Genomic DNA, 17,705 nt, shown 5'->3' on the forward strand with positions numbered 1-17,705 from the left:
GGCCAGTCCCACAGCCTTTGAAAGGGGAATTGGGTAGAAAGTTGCTCAAACACCTTCCTTCCACTTTTTGAAGGGAAAATTAGAGGCTGATATGGCTCATTACTGGCATCCATTTGCTGATGGGTTTTTTAATAGCCTCAAGTCCTTCAGTCATGCCTTGACTCTTTCTGTGAAGGAATAATGTGTAATCATAACAATGATGAAAGATAAAATACTGCAAGTCTGAATCAGGGTTAGACAAGATAAATAATGTTCACTGCCTATATACTACTTGTTCTTCTGCACCTGTACAAATTTCATTTTTGAATACCTCTTCCACTACCTGAGCTGCCATTGTTCCTTCAGTTTAACTTTTCGAAGTGTAAAATAGATCATAGATCTCATTCACTGTGTCTGGACCTCAGCACAGGTCCAGGCACAGTGAGCCCAGTTCAGAGACTGACTCCACCCTGGTACTGAGGTTAATACACTCTCAATGACCCTTTCTCTTAGCTACCTGACAAAGGAGCAGCGCTCCAAAAGCTTGTACTTTCAAATAAACCTGTTGGACCTATAACGTGATGTTGTGTGATTTTTAGCTTTGTCCACCCCAGTCCAACACCAGCTCCTCCATATCATGCCTTCATTTCCACTGAATCTCACTGGAATTCACTGGATAATGCAAGAACGTGATTTGACTGGGTCTATATTGCTTCTGATTGGCCTTGGGGGCAGAGGTTCCCCCCCTCCCCCTCCCCCCACCCCATACCTTACACTGAGTGGAGTGTGGTGCTCCAGCTTTGACCTGCATGAGGCGCTCTAGGACTGGGGGGGGTAGCCTGAAGTAATGGTCATGCTTTTAACAATCTGAAGTTTCATTCATGAACTATGACAGATTCAAAGCTCTCCTTTGTTTATAATCATAACCTTTGAGAATTTTAATGTTTCCCCTCATTTAGCAAAAAAATAAAATTCTCCTTATTTGACCTATTAAAATTACCTTATGTATAAATTTTTCAAGATACTTCTTCAATGGCTAGAAGAGTTTTTGCATTAATAGTTGAGTGACATTGACCTTGCCCTTCAGGTTTGCCCTCAAATTGTAGATATAATCATGAATAGCTCTCATCCAAGCAATCATCACTGTCTTACACTCTATAAATGACCCGTTTATTTCGATTCTCTTTCCTGTCTGCTTACCTACGCTCAATCTATACCAGTACATTACCAGTACATTACCACCAATCTCATGTGCTCAGACTTTCCACACTAGGCTCTAGTTTTTAAAAAAAACTTGCTAAAAATCCCAAACATCATATCAATTGCTTCTTCCTTAGCTATTCTAAGAATTGCACCCTGTATATTTATCAGATACATTTTTTCTTTCCTAAATCAGTGTTGACTTTGCAAAATCCTGTTGGAACTTTCTAAGTGTCCTGCTATCACAGCATTTATATTGGACTCCAAAGTTTTCCCTGTTACTGCTATTAGTCCAACAGGTCTGCAATTCCCATTTTCTCCCTCATTCCTTGTTTAAATAATGGGATTACAGTTAGCCGTTCTTCAATCAACTGGGACTGTTTCTGCATTTTGAAAGATAGCAACCAATTTATCCATTATTTCCATTGTCACTTGCCTTTGTACCCTGGGATATAGATAAGCAGGCCTTGGGAGTTCTTAGTTTTTATTTCCATTTATTTTTTAGCACTTTTTTTAACCAAAACTAATTTCCTTACTCATTCCCAAAAGTCCCTGACTTCCGTAGCATTTCTGGGAAGCTAATTAATTCTTCTTCTATGAAGATAGGAAAAATGCCATAAAATCTGAAAGAAGTGTGGATGATGGAAATCAGAAACAAAAGCAGAAATTGCTGGAAAAAGTCAGCAGCTCTGACAGCATCTGTGGAGAGAAATCAGAGTTAACGTTTCAGGTCCAGTGACCCTTCATCAGAACCCATTCAATGGACCCAAAATATTAACTCTGATTTTTCTCCACAAATGTTATCAGAGCTGTTGAGCTTTTCCAGCAATTTCTGCTTTTGTTTCTGATTTCCAGCATCCCCGATCATTATCAGTTCTTGTGCTTCACACTGTAAGTATTTGTCTGTGCTAATCTTTTTCTTTTTACATACTCTTAGCTTTTGCAGCACACCGTTATACTTCTTACATATTTACTTCATTCTCTATTTTCCCTCCTCATTCCACGTCTTGGTTCTCCTTTGCCGCATTGTATATTGTTCCCAGTTCTTGGGCTTGCTTTCTTTAAAATAGTCAATGTTATAATGACATCAATTTTCATCTACTATGATCCTAAATTTCTAATGTTAGCCGTGATTAGGCCAATTTTCCTGTTTGGTTGTTCTCCCAAAAGCAATGTATAACTCTTCCACTGCTTGCTTTCATTTGTTAAATATTAACCACTTCCTGTTCGTTGCCATTACTTTCAATTCTGGGTTGCACTACTATAATTTCTATTCCAATGAAATGTTCTGTCATGTTATGGTCACTTTTTTTCTAATGGATCTCTCAAAACAAGATTATTAATTAAACTCTTCTCGTTGCAAAAGACCATTCTCAAACAGCCTGTTCTCTTTGTGGTTTCTCAGCATAATAGTCTAAAATGGTCTCTTGTATACATTCCAGGGATTTATCCATGACAGTATTATCGTTAATGTGGTTTGCTCAGTCTATATGTAGATTAAAATCACCCATGATTATAGACATTACCTGATGTCATTGGCATCAACATGAACAACAACCTCTGGTTGTTCTCCCTCCCCTTTCAACATGACTTGCAGGCACTCAATGGCTTCCTTGACCTCAGCACAAGGGAGGCAACATACCTTCCTGGTGTCATGTCTGCAGTTACAGAAATATATGTGTTCCCTTACGTTATTACTCTCCCACTCTTTTCTGTCTGCCTTCAGTTTAAGCTTGAGTTTGTCTTTGTCCCCTGTGGTACTAAATGTGGTTGGTCTTAGCTGCTCTACTCCACCAGTAATCTATTGCTTTTGTTTCTGGTTTCTGTGGGTGGCACGGTGGCACAGTGGTTAGCACTGCTGTCTCACAGCGTCAGAGACCCGGGTTCAATTCCTGCCTCAGGCGACTGTGTGGAGTTTGCACATTCTCCCCGTTTCTGCGTGGGTTTCCTCCGGGTGCTCCGGTTTCCTCCCACCGTCCAAAGATGTGCAGGTCAGGTGAATTGGCCATGCTAAATTGCCCGTAGTGTTAGGTAAGGGGTAAATGTAGGGGAATGGGTGGATTGCGCTTCGGCAGGTCGGTGTGGACTTGTTGGGCCGAAGGGCCTGTTTCCACACTGTAAGTAATCTAATCTAATCATCATCCACAATTCTTTTAGTTTTTATGACTTTTTATCTAGCTTCACAGAAGATGAAATAGTTAGCTTCCCAGAAATGCTAATGACATGGTAAAGTAATTCCAAAGCTTATTCACGTGGTATACATGACTACAATCCAATGCAGACTGCAACCTCTAACAGTCTCTATCTCAGATTGTCTCTGTGTGGGTTCATCTTCTGTGCTGATCACATCAGTGGTTAAATCATTGATGCACATTGACCCTGTGCTCCACAGAAGGCACCGTGTGTGAGGATGAGAGAAGATAGCCTGAGTTTGGCTGTGGCTAGTAACCCCTGTATCCTCTGGGAGACCGGTATGGCTTATGCTCTGAGGATGATTATTTCTTATTCTGCCAGTTGGAAGTGACAGAAGAGAGAGCAACAATGCCTGCTTGACACATGATTGGAGACAGCCAAGTTGGCATCTTTTGACAGGCCATGGGTAGTGAAGTTGCAGCGGGTCACAGCTCTTCGGTTTGCTTTATATTCCATGCTCAAACAGACAACGAGGAAGGAACTTTCCTTTGCAAATCAAAGGCTGTTTGATCGTGGTGATAGGCCGGGCAAATATTTGGTATATCTGGCGAGGAGAAGGAATGCCCCCCAATCTATTGCCTCACTTAGGGAAGGGGCTGGGATTCTCACTTGTGATTCTAAAAAGATCAGTGCTGCATTTCGGAGGTTTTGCTCCAAATTATACTAGTCAGAACGCTGTGAGAATAAATGGGATAAGATGGAATCCTTTTTTAAGAACCTAACTCTTCCAGGTGCGACCTCCAAACTGGCATCTCTCCTTAATGCTCCTTTAACAGTGCAAGAGGTGCAGGAGATGGTAAAGCAACTTCAAAATGGAAAGGCGCCTAGCCCCCATGTCTTCCTAGTGAATTTTATGAAGAATTTAGAAATATATTGCCAGGGCCGATGTTGAACATGTACAACTATCCTACAGTCATGATTACCTCCTGCAATCCTTGAGAGGGGCTAATATCTCTCTTTTCCTTAAGGAAGAGAAGACCCCGGAGGACTGTGCTTCTTATAGACCCATCTCGCTTCTAACTTTGATTTTAAAATTCTGTCCAAGACACTTGCATTAAGGCTGGAAATGGTGTTGCCTTCAATTGTCTAAGAGGACCAGACTGGTTTTGTAAAGAGCCGCAGATCCTCTAGCAATGTTAGGAGATTACTCAATATGATTCAAGTGTGTCAGCAGCAATCAGTTCAAGGATTAGTGATTTCCTTAGATACAGAGAAGACATTTGATCGGGTGGAGTGGAGTGGCCATAAGTTTTCTATAACCTGGAATAGTTTGGTCTCGGTGAAGTCTTTACTCAGTGGGTAAGGGTCCTTTATAGTGATCCTCGGGTGGCGGTTCTCACCAATGTTGTAAGATCTAGTAATTGTAATACTTAATTTTAATATATAGTAATAGGGGCAGTTGGCAAGGTTGGCCCCTTTCACCTCGACGTTTTACGCTGGTGATTGAGCAACGAGGAAGGGCATTCATTCCTTCAAGGCAGAGGCTATTCATAGGGATCCTCATATCGCTGCCCCAGAGGTGGGATCAAAGTTACATACAATCACATTATCTGTGGATGAGGTTCTTCTTTTCCTTTCAAAGCCAGCAGTTTCTGTGCCCCATTTGATATAATGTATCAATTCATTTGGCTCTTTTTCGGGTTACAAGATTAATTTTTCAAAATCGACGGCTATGCCAATAGGGGTTCTTGGGGGAACACCTGACATTGAGGGTGAGTCGCGGTTTCCCTTTTAGTGGTCACAGCGAGGTTTTCTCTGTCTGGGCCTATTTGTTTCTCCCACCTTTCATTAGCTACTTAAAGCTAATTTTGTCCACTCGTTTGACAAGATTAAACAAGATCTTCACAGGTGGGAGGCCCTTCCAATATCTTGGTTAGTTCAAGTAGCTCTTATCAAAATGAATGTCCTCCCTCATTTGCTATACCCTATGCTGATGCTCCCTTTGATTTTTCTCAGGCAAGTGTTTCAGAGACTTTAATAGCTGGTTTATCTGGCACCGTAGGTGACCCCTTACTAAACTCACCAACTGCAATTGCCCCGAGGGGCTGGGGGGAGTGGACCTCCAGGATATTGAAAGATATCAATTAAGCTCCCTGTTATCTTTTGTAAGTGACTGGGCCTGTGGGGACCCAGTGTCAATATGGTTGGATATTGAGGCCTCCCAGGCAAAGTGTTCTCTTACTAGCTTGTTATTTCTAGACAAAATGAGGACAGTTGCGGAAATTTGGCCTAATCCAATAATTATCAATACTGTCAAAACATGGAAGGCAATGCGGCAGAGTGAGGATATTATGTCTAAAACATCTTTTCTTACCCCTTTAGTTGGTATGCTGGGTTTCCAGCCAGGGACAATGGACCCCAGGTTTCAACTGTGGGCAGCTTGGGGAGTTTCCTTTTTGGGTGATTTATTTGAGAGGAAATAATGATGTCCTTTGACTAAATAATCCATAAGTATGGACTATTGAGCAGAGACCTTCATTGTTTCTTCCAGATTAGAGATTTTAACCAAAAGGAAACTAAGATTTTGACTGACTTCTACAGATCTAATGTAGAGATCTGTAGAAGTCTCAGTGAGTACTCTTTATCGTCTGTTGGGCAGTGGTCCCTCAGGTGGTATTGACCGACTATATGAGATTTGGGAGAGACTATTAGGAGTTGAGATCTCTTCTGAGGCATGGGACAATATTTGTGAAAATGTGAAAAAGATTTTGATTTGAAATAGAACTTATGCCGCGCAATTGAAGATTCTTCATTGGGTCCATCTGGCCCCAGATCTTCTCTCGAAATTTAAGGTGGGAGTATCGTCAATGTATCTCAAGTGTAAAGTAAGTACTGGTGTGCCCACTTACTATCTGTGGTCCTGCCACAGACTTCATACATACTGGAGTGCTGTGGCAGGGATAATAGGGAGAGTCTTGGGGATCGAAATTAAGATAGACCTGGTCTCTCTTCTCCTGGGCCTGCCCAATTTATCATCTTTAGATACACATGGGAGAAAATATTTTTATATTCTTACTTTTTGTATGAGGAGAAACATTTGATGTGCTGGGTGTCGAAACCCTCCCCGCCCCCAACCCCCCCCAGGGTCTGTCGGGCTGGTGCAAACTTATCATGGAACATATTCCCCAAAAAACTGAGAATGTTTATAAGACATGGCTGCCCTTTTTGGGTTACATAGAAGCAGATTTGTCTGCCATTTAAATTAGGGCCTTTGTATAGCCATGATGGTTTGGTTTAGTGAACTTCGTGTCCCAAGAGAAAAAATGTTGAATAAATGCGGGTGTAATATTTAATGTTCTCAAAGGTGAGAAGTTATTGTTTTGTGGCACTGGGTGGTGGTATTTATTTATTTATAACTTTGGTTTATCTTGTACATGAGTATAATTTCATTCTGTTGTGTTATTGTTCTTTAGTTTTTTTTATAGAGTAGTGTGTTTATTGGTTTAATTTTGTTATAATTTTGTAATTTTATAAAAAAAAACTTCTTTTCAATAAGAATATTTAAAAAAATATGATCCCAACTCCCTATGGGAAAGTACCGGGCCGATCTCATGATACTGCAGTCCAAGCCTGCAGCTTCAGGCACAGAATGGGTATTATAAGAAATTGTGGGCACACAGCCAGTGAGTTTCTGCATTGCCAGTGAGCTGTAATGCAAAACTAATTTGAGTTCTTGATGGCAAAAAAAAGCAGCACATATAACAGATTGCACATACACCGAAAAAGGCAAATCCATCAAACTCCCAACATAAAAGAAGCCTATAGCTATTACATATAAAATTTGTGCATATCATACACAGTATGAGCTTGCCAAAGCCAAACTACCCTTCCCATTCCTTGAAGCTCGAACATTTGGAATCTTTAATGTTGGTTTATTAAACACGCCAGACCTTGGGGCATAGGGTGTGGAGATTCTGTTGAAAGGCTGCTTGCCAATTAGCGCTCTTGGGCAGAAATGACCAGCCTGTAACTTTCTCTGGATTCACCGTGGTTCATGCAGGAAATTGCAGCCACCTGTTGAAAGATGATCAGAGAAAGCCAAGAGAAATAGGCGCTATTTTACAAACATAACAATATGCAGTCACCAAGGGCTGAGCAAGTAAATCCGATAATCTTTATAAATGAGATAGAAGCCCTAGCAAGCATGTTGAACTCAAAACAGACTTATGTTTTTTTGTGAAAAGAGACTTGGGAAGAGGTTTGTGAAATCCCGACAATCAATATGAATGAATCACTAGACATTGGGAACTACCAGAAGATTGCAAACAGATTAATGGTGTTCCCATATTCAAAAGGTCTTGCAACTGTAGACCCTGTCATCTTGCTACTGTTTAATTTCTATCTGTTGTTATGCCTCACTGGGTAGCACGTGGAAAATTAAGCCCCACTATTCCAGGAACCATCATAGATTTTATAAAAGTAAAGTTTAAATTTGGCTAAATTCCCCAATTTACTTGTCATTTAGACCAAGGGAGTCAGAAGGCACTTAACATAGATTGCTATTTATTACAAATAAATAGATTAGAGTTATAGGAAAATAATTATGAATCATCAACATATAACTCTACTAGTTAAAACCATGATCCCCTTATAAACGTCCCCATACACATATAGACAGTCAGATACAAAATAAGCTTGGGTGTTATGAGCTGAGGGAGAGTCTGGGGAAGACAGTTCAATAATTGCTGTTCTCACAGTTAACAGAAGTTATCCTTTTGGCTTGTCAGGACATGCTACTCTTTAGTCTTGCTTCTCCAGATATTTTCACTTGCTTACAAAAGGCACAGTGCAACTGGTTCACACTCATAAGGTCTCTGACTTGTTGGTTAAAAGTTACAGGTTGCAATAATTGATGAAGCGAACTAAACTAGTTTCTTTCGGGCTTGAGGTGTTTTTATTGCAGAGAGAACAAAATAGTACCTCTTCTTTTCCAGAGATCCAATGGTTTTCAAACAGACATTCACACCCACAAACTCTTCAGTTCCTTGGGCACGAATCACATAGCAGTTAGCAGGCAGAAGGCCTTTGTCATCAACAGCTGGTCACCTCTCTCACCTCTCCACACACCAAACGGTTACTTGTTACCGGCCGAACCTCCCATCGTACACAGGGGCCTAGCTCCAGCTCATGTGCAGTAACCTCCCCCATTGCTTAAATAAGCAGCTGTGTAAACACTTACAATGAGTGATAGTAAGTTGCTTTTAAAAAGCGCAGTAATCCTTTCCAAACTCTGTTTTTTAAAAAGTATTTTTTTTCTCATTTCACTCCACAATCAAAAAATAGAGAAAGATAAAAGATGCTGAGTTCACACACATTCTATTTTGATTCATTTCTAATTCTGTTCTTGATTCATTGAAAGAACAGGCCTTGGACTAAACTTCCAGAAAACAAAGGTCCTAGAACAGACTGCTCCTACCATGCACACACTGTCCCTTGACCATTCATTACAATCCACTGGACAATGTGGATCGATTCCTTATCTTGGGAGATTCCTTTCAGTGTGGTTAGCTGTTGATGATGGTGTTTGACATTGCTCTGGTGTGGATGGAACTCTCTGACGAATAGAGCGTTTGATGTCTGAAGTCTCAAATCTGATACAAAGGTCAGGGTCTACAGAGCTACCAGCCTTCATATACCTGTCAGAGGCATGGACACTTGACAGCAGACACCACAAATTCTTTGAGGTATATCACCAGCGATAGTTCTGCAAAATTCTGCACATCCACTGGCAGGATGGCTGCAGCAACATCAGGTCAACATTCCCAGGCACGGGTTAAAGTGAAATTCCTGGATTTATTTTACCAAGTTTGATTTTTACCAACCTTCATGAGTTTCATATTCTTTCCAACATTTTCTTTCCTGATCCTGAATTCTTTTCCCTTCCTCCTGTTTTAATGTTTCACTGACGTTTATGGGCACTACCTTCTCTGTTATGAAGATGGGTTGGAAATTATAGTATAGCTTACAACGTGTTTGTTGATGAGATGGTCAGAGTACATTGTGTAGTATGGCACATAAAGACCTTGAATATTTTAATCATTACTTGGTATCAGCTGGATAAGTTGATCTCAGTTGAGCACAGATGGAGATTTATAACAAGGAGAGCATTAAATAAATTTTGTGCATTTAAGAATGCCTTATGGGCCTTTCATGGTCTATTGATCTCTTAAAATGCTTTCTAGCTAATGAAGTACTTGAGAGTGTAATCACTGTTGTAATGCAGGAAATGGGGCTGCCAATTTGCACACGGGAAGAAGTCCTACAAACAGGAATGTGATAATGATTGGTCCAGCCCTCATATAGTCAGAGATCAGACATAGCCTGAATGATGTTTGTCAACATTCCTCAAAAGACCCAATGCAATGGCTATGCGGTACTTAGCTGAGAGGTTTAAACTTATGGTGGGGAATTACCCAGTGCCTACAATCCTCTGAACACATCCCCAACTGAGTCAGGGACAGAGACTTCAGAGGGCACTGAGTTACGTTCACAGTTCCCATGGCTATCCAGGCTCACCTGGCACTCTATCCCTTAACCCAACTGCCAACTAGACCCATCACCTACCCACCTGCCACCCTACCCTTTTACTTACTTACCTTATGCACTTATCATTTCTCAGGAGCTTGTCGAAATGGCTTTGGTACCTTTAAATAATTTACCAACTGGAATAAGTGAAAAGAGTGTGGATGCTGTGAGGATTCACTCTGGTGCTGCATGTGCGGGCTTGCTAGACTTCAGCTTTGGAGTAGATCCTATATCGGAAAATGGGCTGGGAAAGATTATGCAAATGTAAGCAAGTAACGTTTTCTCTGACCCTGGTTCTAAATAGGGATTCATTTCAAGGCTAAAGATTTAGCCCAAGAGGTACTATTCAAGATTGTGATGCTGCATACCACCAAAAAACAGCACCACACTCTCGACTCTGATCTCCAGCATCTGCAGTCCTCACTTTCTCCCAAGGGATAAGTCCCTTGTTCTTCTGTGAAATAGTGTCAAGTGATGTTTTATACTTGCTTCAGGGGACAGCTTGGGGCATAGATTGTAAAATTGTAAAATCAGCATGTCAGTCATTATAGTTCTCCTGGATGTAAGTTTGCTCACTGAGCTGGAAGATTCGTTTTCAAATGTTTTGTCACCATACTACGTAATATCATCAATGAACCTCAGGTGAAGCACAGGTGATACATTCCATTTTCTATTTAAGTGTTTAGGTTTCCTTGGGTTAGTGATGTCATTTCCTGTTTGTTTTTCTCAGACGGTGATAGATGGTGTCCAAATCGATGTGTTTGTAGATAGAGTTGCAGTTGGAATGCCATGCTTCTAGAATTCTCGTGCATATTTGTGTTTGGCTTGTCCTAGGATAGGTGTGTTGTCCCAATCAAAATGGTGTCCTTCCTCATCTGTATGTAAGGATACTAGTGAGAGAGGGTCATGTCATTTTGTGGCTTTGACTCAAGATAAATATTTGGGGAAGCACTATTCTTTATCTGGATGCACTGCTAAGTCATAAATGATCTTTGAAGGTCAAGAGAACAAAAGTGTTTTGCAGTCCTTACAATTTTAAAGTTGCAATTGTGCATGGATTTTTTGTTGTAAATCTTGAAGGATTTGGTTTACGATCTTTTCAGGTTACATTTGACCTTACATTTGAGCAATATCTATTGAAGGCCAGGAGTATACAATTGTTAAAAAAGCTTCCAGAAATTGATTAAACACAGACCAAGTTGTTTAATGTCATAGGAGGCAATTAATACACAGAATTTCTGAACTCGAAAGTATTATTATCACTGAACTTTCTATGATTTAAATATGAAAGTAATGTAGAAGGCAATCTAACAGTGGCTGACATTTCTCATCATGTTTTTGCAGATATGGATAGAATTGTCCTGATTTTCTGGCATTTATTGCCTTGGGAGTCTTTAACTTCAGTTAGCCTCCTGAACTCCAAGTTGTATTGTTGCTGTAGTCAATAAGAATTAGAACATTTATTTGAACTGTTAGACGGTTATGAAGAAGTTGAAATGTACAAGATCAAGGCCATCAGTGCACTAGTAATCTTCTTGCGATGAGAGAGACCCTTAGAATAAATTCGCAAAGCCTATCGTGTGAAAATTTACAACTTCAGACAACATGTGCATCACAAACTAAAATAGAGGACATTGAATATAATAGCACCTCAGGTGGCTGTACTCAGTGCTTGGGACATTGGGTTAGTGTTGTCACTTACGATGGATTTCATGAATTGTGTAGAGAGCTCTATATTCTGAGCAGTTTTCAAAGTTCGTATTTTTCCTGTTTTCCTGTTTTCTTATGATCTCTGGTACAATATATTCTCATAGAATCATAGAACCTCTACAGTGTGTAAACAGACCATTAGGCCCAACAAGTCCATACTGACCAATTCCCCTACCCTATTACTCTACATTTCCCTGACTAATACACCTAACCTACACATCCCCGAACACCATGACAATTTAGCATGGCCAACTCATTTAATCTGCACATCTTTGGATTGTGAAAAGACACCAGAGGAAACCCACAGCGACGTGGGGAGAATATGCAAACTCCACACAGAAAGTCACTTGAGGTGGGAATCGAACCCAGGTCCCTTGCACTGTGAGGTATCAGTGCTAACCATTGTGCTCCTATTCTCTAATAGAACTGTAACAGCATTTAACTCTTCAAAGTTCCTTATCATATACTTTTAGATCTTTAAAATTAAATGTAGTAATCTTTTATGAAAGCATTGTAATGTTATAGTACCCTTCCAAACTCCTTAAATCTATTTAATACTATGAAATGCATTTTTAAAATGCACTGAAAACTGACTATTGAGTTATTTTACATTATGTTGAAAACATTTCAGAGCACTGTACTGAGAGGGCCGAGAATGGCATGCAGGAAGCACTAGCTTCCACAAAATAACGGCAGATGGTGTATAAACAGAAATTGCTGGAAAAGCTCAGCAGGTCTGACAGCATCTGTGGAGCGAAATCAGTTCTGAGGAAGGGTCACTTGATCCAAAACGTTAACTCTGATTTCTCTCCACAGAAACTGCTAGACCTGCTGAGCTTTTCCAGCAATTTCGGTTTTTGAGCACGAGATCAATGGGGAGTTTTTAAGCACCAGGCCCCTCAAGGATTTGGCTATTGTGTGAAAGGTTGGGCCTGGAATAATGTTTCTGAGATTGCAGTGGCAAGCATAGCAATAGTCACATTTATTCTAAAAAAAAAATGCATTTAAATGAAAAGGCTTCTCTAAATTGTTCGATAATTGCTATGGTGATTGTCAATGTTCCCAAGTATTGTTTCAGTTAAGCACATTGCACTTTAAAGAACAAGGTCACTAGCCTTCACAAACAATTGATGAAAGGATTTTTTTATGAATACATTCTTTCATGGGATATGGGTGTCACTGGTAACACCAGCATTTGTTGTCCATTCCTACCTATTCTTGAAGCTGAGAGTGGGCTTCTTGAACTGGTATAGGCCAAACTTTGTGGATGCTCTCAATGTGTTGTTTGGAATGGAGTGAAGGATCAGTGATATAGTTTCAAGTCAGGGTAATTTGTAGTGTGGAGGGGAATTTATAGGCAGAGGAGTTCCCCTATGTCTTCTCCTATGTCCTTTTAGATTGTGGTTTTTGAGGATACTGTAAGTGAGTTGCTGGATTTCATTTGGTTAAAAATCACACAACACCAATTTATAGTCTAACACCCCCCACACTCATACCTATGCACGTACCTCTCATAGGCTTATACTCTGTCACACTCAAGCACACACTCTACCAAGCACGCACACATGCAGACACACATTCTCTCACATGCACTCACACTTGCACATGCACACACCCTTGTTCTCTCTCCCTCCCTCACATGCACACACACACACACACACACACATTTACATTTGCAGATACATACTATTTTTGCTCAAAAAACACACAACCTGCAGGTAGCCAGTCCATATAACATTTTATAAATTCCTACTTTGGAAATAGAACCAATCTGACTCAAGATCTGGATACATACAGACTCTAACCTCAAACCTTTAATGCATTGTCAGAGCTGAGATGACACCATTTTTTTTATAAAAGCTTAAGTTGTCTCAAAAATGTGACTTAAAAGAAGTTTTGTGATTTACATATTCATGAACCAAGAACTGCAACCCATTCTAAAAGATGAAAGACCTAACAGCAATCTAGGTTTGTTCAATATATCATTTTAATTGCATGACACTGTGACCTTTTGCTATAAATTCTGTGTCTTATGATCCTGTGCTACTAGTTACCTGACGAAGGAGCAGCGCTCTGAAAGTTAGTACTTCCAAGTAAACCTGCTGGATTATAACCCTGTTTTGTGTGATTTTTAACTTTGTCCACCCCAGTCCAACTGGCACCTTCACATCATGGATTTAATTTATATATAACTCACACTGCTTCTAGGGTGTATCTGTGGTGAAGGGAATGAATGTTTAGGGGTGCCAATCAAGTGGGTTAATTTGTCCTCGATGGTATTGAGCGCCTTCATTATTGTTAGAAAGTACTTATCCAGGCAAATGGAGTGTGCACCCTCATACTCCAAGCTGGTGCCTTTTTGATAGTGGTTAGGGTTTGAGGAGTCAGGAAGTGGATCATTTACCTCTGAGTTCCTTGCTCTCGTAGCCAGACTATTTATCTGGCTGAAACTAAAGCAAAAATTACTGGAGAAATTCAGAAGTGACAGTGGACTTGAAACATAAACTTTGACACAGATGCTGCCAGATTGCCAGGTCGGGTGTTGGGTTCTGACTGAAGTGCGTAAGATTTGTGTTGGTTTGGGTCTGAGGGGGGTTTATGGCGCGAAAGTTTCATAGAGTCTGGAGTGGGGAAGGTGGAGGCAGGACGTGCAGGTGGCTGGATCTGGAATTGGGGGTGAAGGGCTGGTTAAACCCAGAGGAATTTGGTGAGGGGAGCTGGGTTCTTTGAAAAAAATACAAACAACATAGTTTATAACTTCAAAATAGCAAATCTTTCTAGAATTTCAATAGCATCTTTAAAAACATTTCTTGAAGATCTTCGAATCATTTGTGAAATTGTGCCTCTGTGAGTTAATGTAGAAAGATGGCAGAATTGAAAAGGATAATATGCATAAAGTAGACCTTCAAGTCACAGGAATTAATTCCTTTGTAATGATTTGACCTGAAATGTTAACATTTTTCTTTCTATCCAGAGATGCGGCCCAACCTCCTGAGTATTTATGGCATTTTCTGTTTTTGTTTCCTATTTCCAGTATCCACAGTATTTTGCTTTTGAATTAATTCAGGGGTACTTTGTACTGGAACAGTCAGAACAGTTTTCTGAAGGTTTGACATTATAAGTAGAAATGGCATCTTCTTTTGTAGTTCCCATTCTACATACATAAAACAGATCAAAAGCTGGGTGAATTTCTGATGTAATTAATATAGTATTACTTCTGTGAGTTGCCTTTCTTTTAATGAGACAGATTCCCGTTCACTAAGCTGTACCAGGAGTTTGTTCAAATGCTGCTTTTTCTCCCAGTTGTAACATACTACTATTTATACAATGTTTCACATAGTTCTCAGTCAATTTTCTGATGAATTAGGGTGGCACTATGACAGAATATGGCATGGTATTTACAGTATGTACCAATGAAAATGTTTCTGGAAACGTATATGAGGCTAAAGGTTAACCATAGCAAAAAAAATTCAGCTGGTCCCAATTGTGCGGCAATGCATTCTCTTTGATGCACTCTGTCACATATAGTTGAGCTGATTGGCAAAACATGGGAAATAAAATAAAAATATTGGTTTTCACTTCCTCTGTAATTTCTCATCTTTCCTTTTAGTGCATTTCTCCACTGGTTTTTGTTTTTATTCATTATCTCTCCCTTCTTTTTGTTTTTCTTGTCTATTTTTCCTTCCTAATCTGGTCACATGAATCTTTTAGTGTTTCTAGCTCTCCATTCTTACCATTCCTTCTTGTTTTGGAATAAACAAAAGGCAGAGCAGCACAGTGGCTCAGTGGTTAGCACTGCAATCTCACAGCACCAGGGGTCCTGGGTTCAATTCCACCCTCAGACAGACAGACTGTCTGTGTGCAGTTTGCATGTTCTTGCTGTGGATTTCCTCTGGATGTTTAGGCTTCCTTTCACATGGATTAGCTGTGGGAAATGCAGGATTACTAGGGTGGGGTGCCCTTCAGAGGGTTAGTGTGGACTTGATGGACTGAATGGCTTGCTTGGGCAATGGCTTCCACATTGTTGGAATTCTATGTTTTTTTCCTTGGATGTATCCCTTATTCTCGTTACTGCCCTGCATTCTGTAATTTATTCTGTAATTTCAGCTTCCTCGATGTTTAGAAATCTGAAGAGTTGGAAATTACATGTCTTCAATTCTGCTTTCATTGTATTTGTAAATAATAGACTTCTTGTAATCAGTGAGACCCTTGTACCTGGCTATCTTAGTACCTGAAGTTGATACAATTTTAATGATACAGGCATACCCAAGGATTAAGCCACTTTATCAAGCTTCTTGTATTAAAAGTGATCAATTTCTGAGCCCTGTTTTAGGAATGGGAAGAGGAGTAACACTCAAATAAACTGCAAATGAGCAATTCAGCTGTATCAGCATCATGAATGTTACCCTTTTGTTACTGCCTTTAATGCGAACTCTCTGATTGAAACAAATTATATTGCTTCGCTCCAGTTGCACCAATTAACAAAACTGCTGTAGAAACGAAGATGACTATTTATGGGTTTGTTGAATGATTTCCTGAGGATATCCAGTCCTGCTGAGCTCCTATAATAGATACTGTCAATCTGACAGACTCCTGGACTTGTGTCCTTCTTCACCTTGTTAGAAGTTCTTGAACTTGTTCTTGTCTCTGGGCATATTTGTTTTCTTCCTCACCCCCCCCCCCCCCCACTATCACAATAGGATAACTGGTTAGCTTTGTCACCAGAACACAATGCCTCTGAATAATTCCTCAAATGTTGATATATAGAGCAGAGTATTGATAACATATTTTTCATCACTACATCAAGTGCTTTTCTTCAAAAAACTATTCTGCAGGTGATCTATTATTAACAAGAGCTTGTGCTTCCACAGAGAGTAGAAATAAATAAATCTTTTAAGAGTGGATGATAGTGACTGGTGACAATATTAAGAATTTGAATGAAGGAGTTAAATGTAATTATTTTCAAGTTGTTGTTGATATAAAATTAGATTGGATTATGGGGGGGGGGGTGTGGGGAACGTGGAAATAAAGAGGCCTCAAGGTGGTTTAACTAAGTTGACTGAGTGGATAAATACATGACAGATGCAGTTTTATGCTTAAATATATGTTGCTGGAAAAGCGCAGCAGGTCAGGCAGCATCAAAGGAGAAGGAGAATCGACGTTTCGGGCAAAAGCCCTTCTTCAGGAATGAGGAGGGTGTGCCAAGCAGCAGGAGGAGGTGTCCGAGTGCTGGCGTTTAGCCTCAGCAATATAGAGATCGGTGCACCAAACTACCACCCCGTGGCTGAACACTTTAACTCCCCCTCCCACTCCGCCAAGGACATGCAGGTCCTTGGCCTCCTCCATCGCCAGACCATGGCAACACGACGCCTGGAGGAAGAGCGACTCATCTTCCGCCTAGGAACCCTCCAGCCACAAGGGATGAATGTGGATTTCTCCAGCTCCCTCATTTCCCCTCCCCCCACCTTTTTTCAGTCCCAGCCCTCAGACTCAGCACCGCCTTCTTGACCTGCAATCTTCTTCCCGACCTCTCCGCCCCCACCCCATCTCCGGCCTATCAGCCTCACCTTAACCTTCTTCCACCTATCACATTCCCAAGTCCCTCCTCCCTACCTTTTATCTTAGCCTGCTTGGTACACCCTCCTCATTCCTGAAGAAGGGCTTATGCCCGAAACGTCGATTCTCCTTCTCCTTTGATGCTGCCTGACCTGCTGCGCTTTTCCAGCAACACATTTTTAAGCTCTGATCTCCAGCATCTGCAGTCCTCACTTTCTCCTAGATGCAGTTTTATGTGGATATGTGAGAGTTATCCACTTCAGTAGCAAAAACAAATTGGCAGAGTATTGTTTAAATGGTGATGGATTTGGAGATGTTGATGGAGGCCCGTGTGTCCATGTCGAATAAGCAGTTAGAAAGCAAATAGTATATTGCATTGCATTAGAGTCCCTTTCACTGCAAAAGGATTTGAGTACAGGAGCAAGGACGTCAGTTTACAGAGCCTTGGTGAGACCCCACTATGAGTATTGTGTGCAGCTTTGGTCTCCTTCCTGAAAAAGGATACACTTGCCAATGAGGGAGTGCAGCTAAGATTCATTAAG

This window comes from Chiloscyllium punctatum, chromosome 27, assembly GCF_047496795.1.
Source record: "Chiloscyllium punctatum isolate Juve2018m chromosome 27, sChiPun1.3, whole genome shotgun sequence".
In the NCBI taxonomy this organism is placed as follows: domain Eukaryota; kingdom Metazoa; phylum Chordata; class Chondrichthyes; order Orectolobiformes; family Hemiscylliidae; genus Chiloscyllium; species Chiloscyllium punctatum.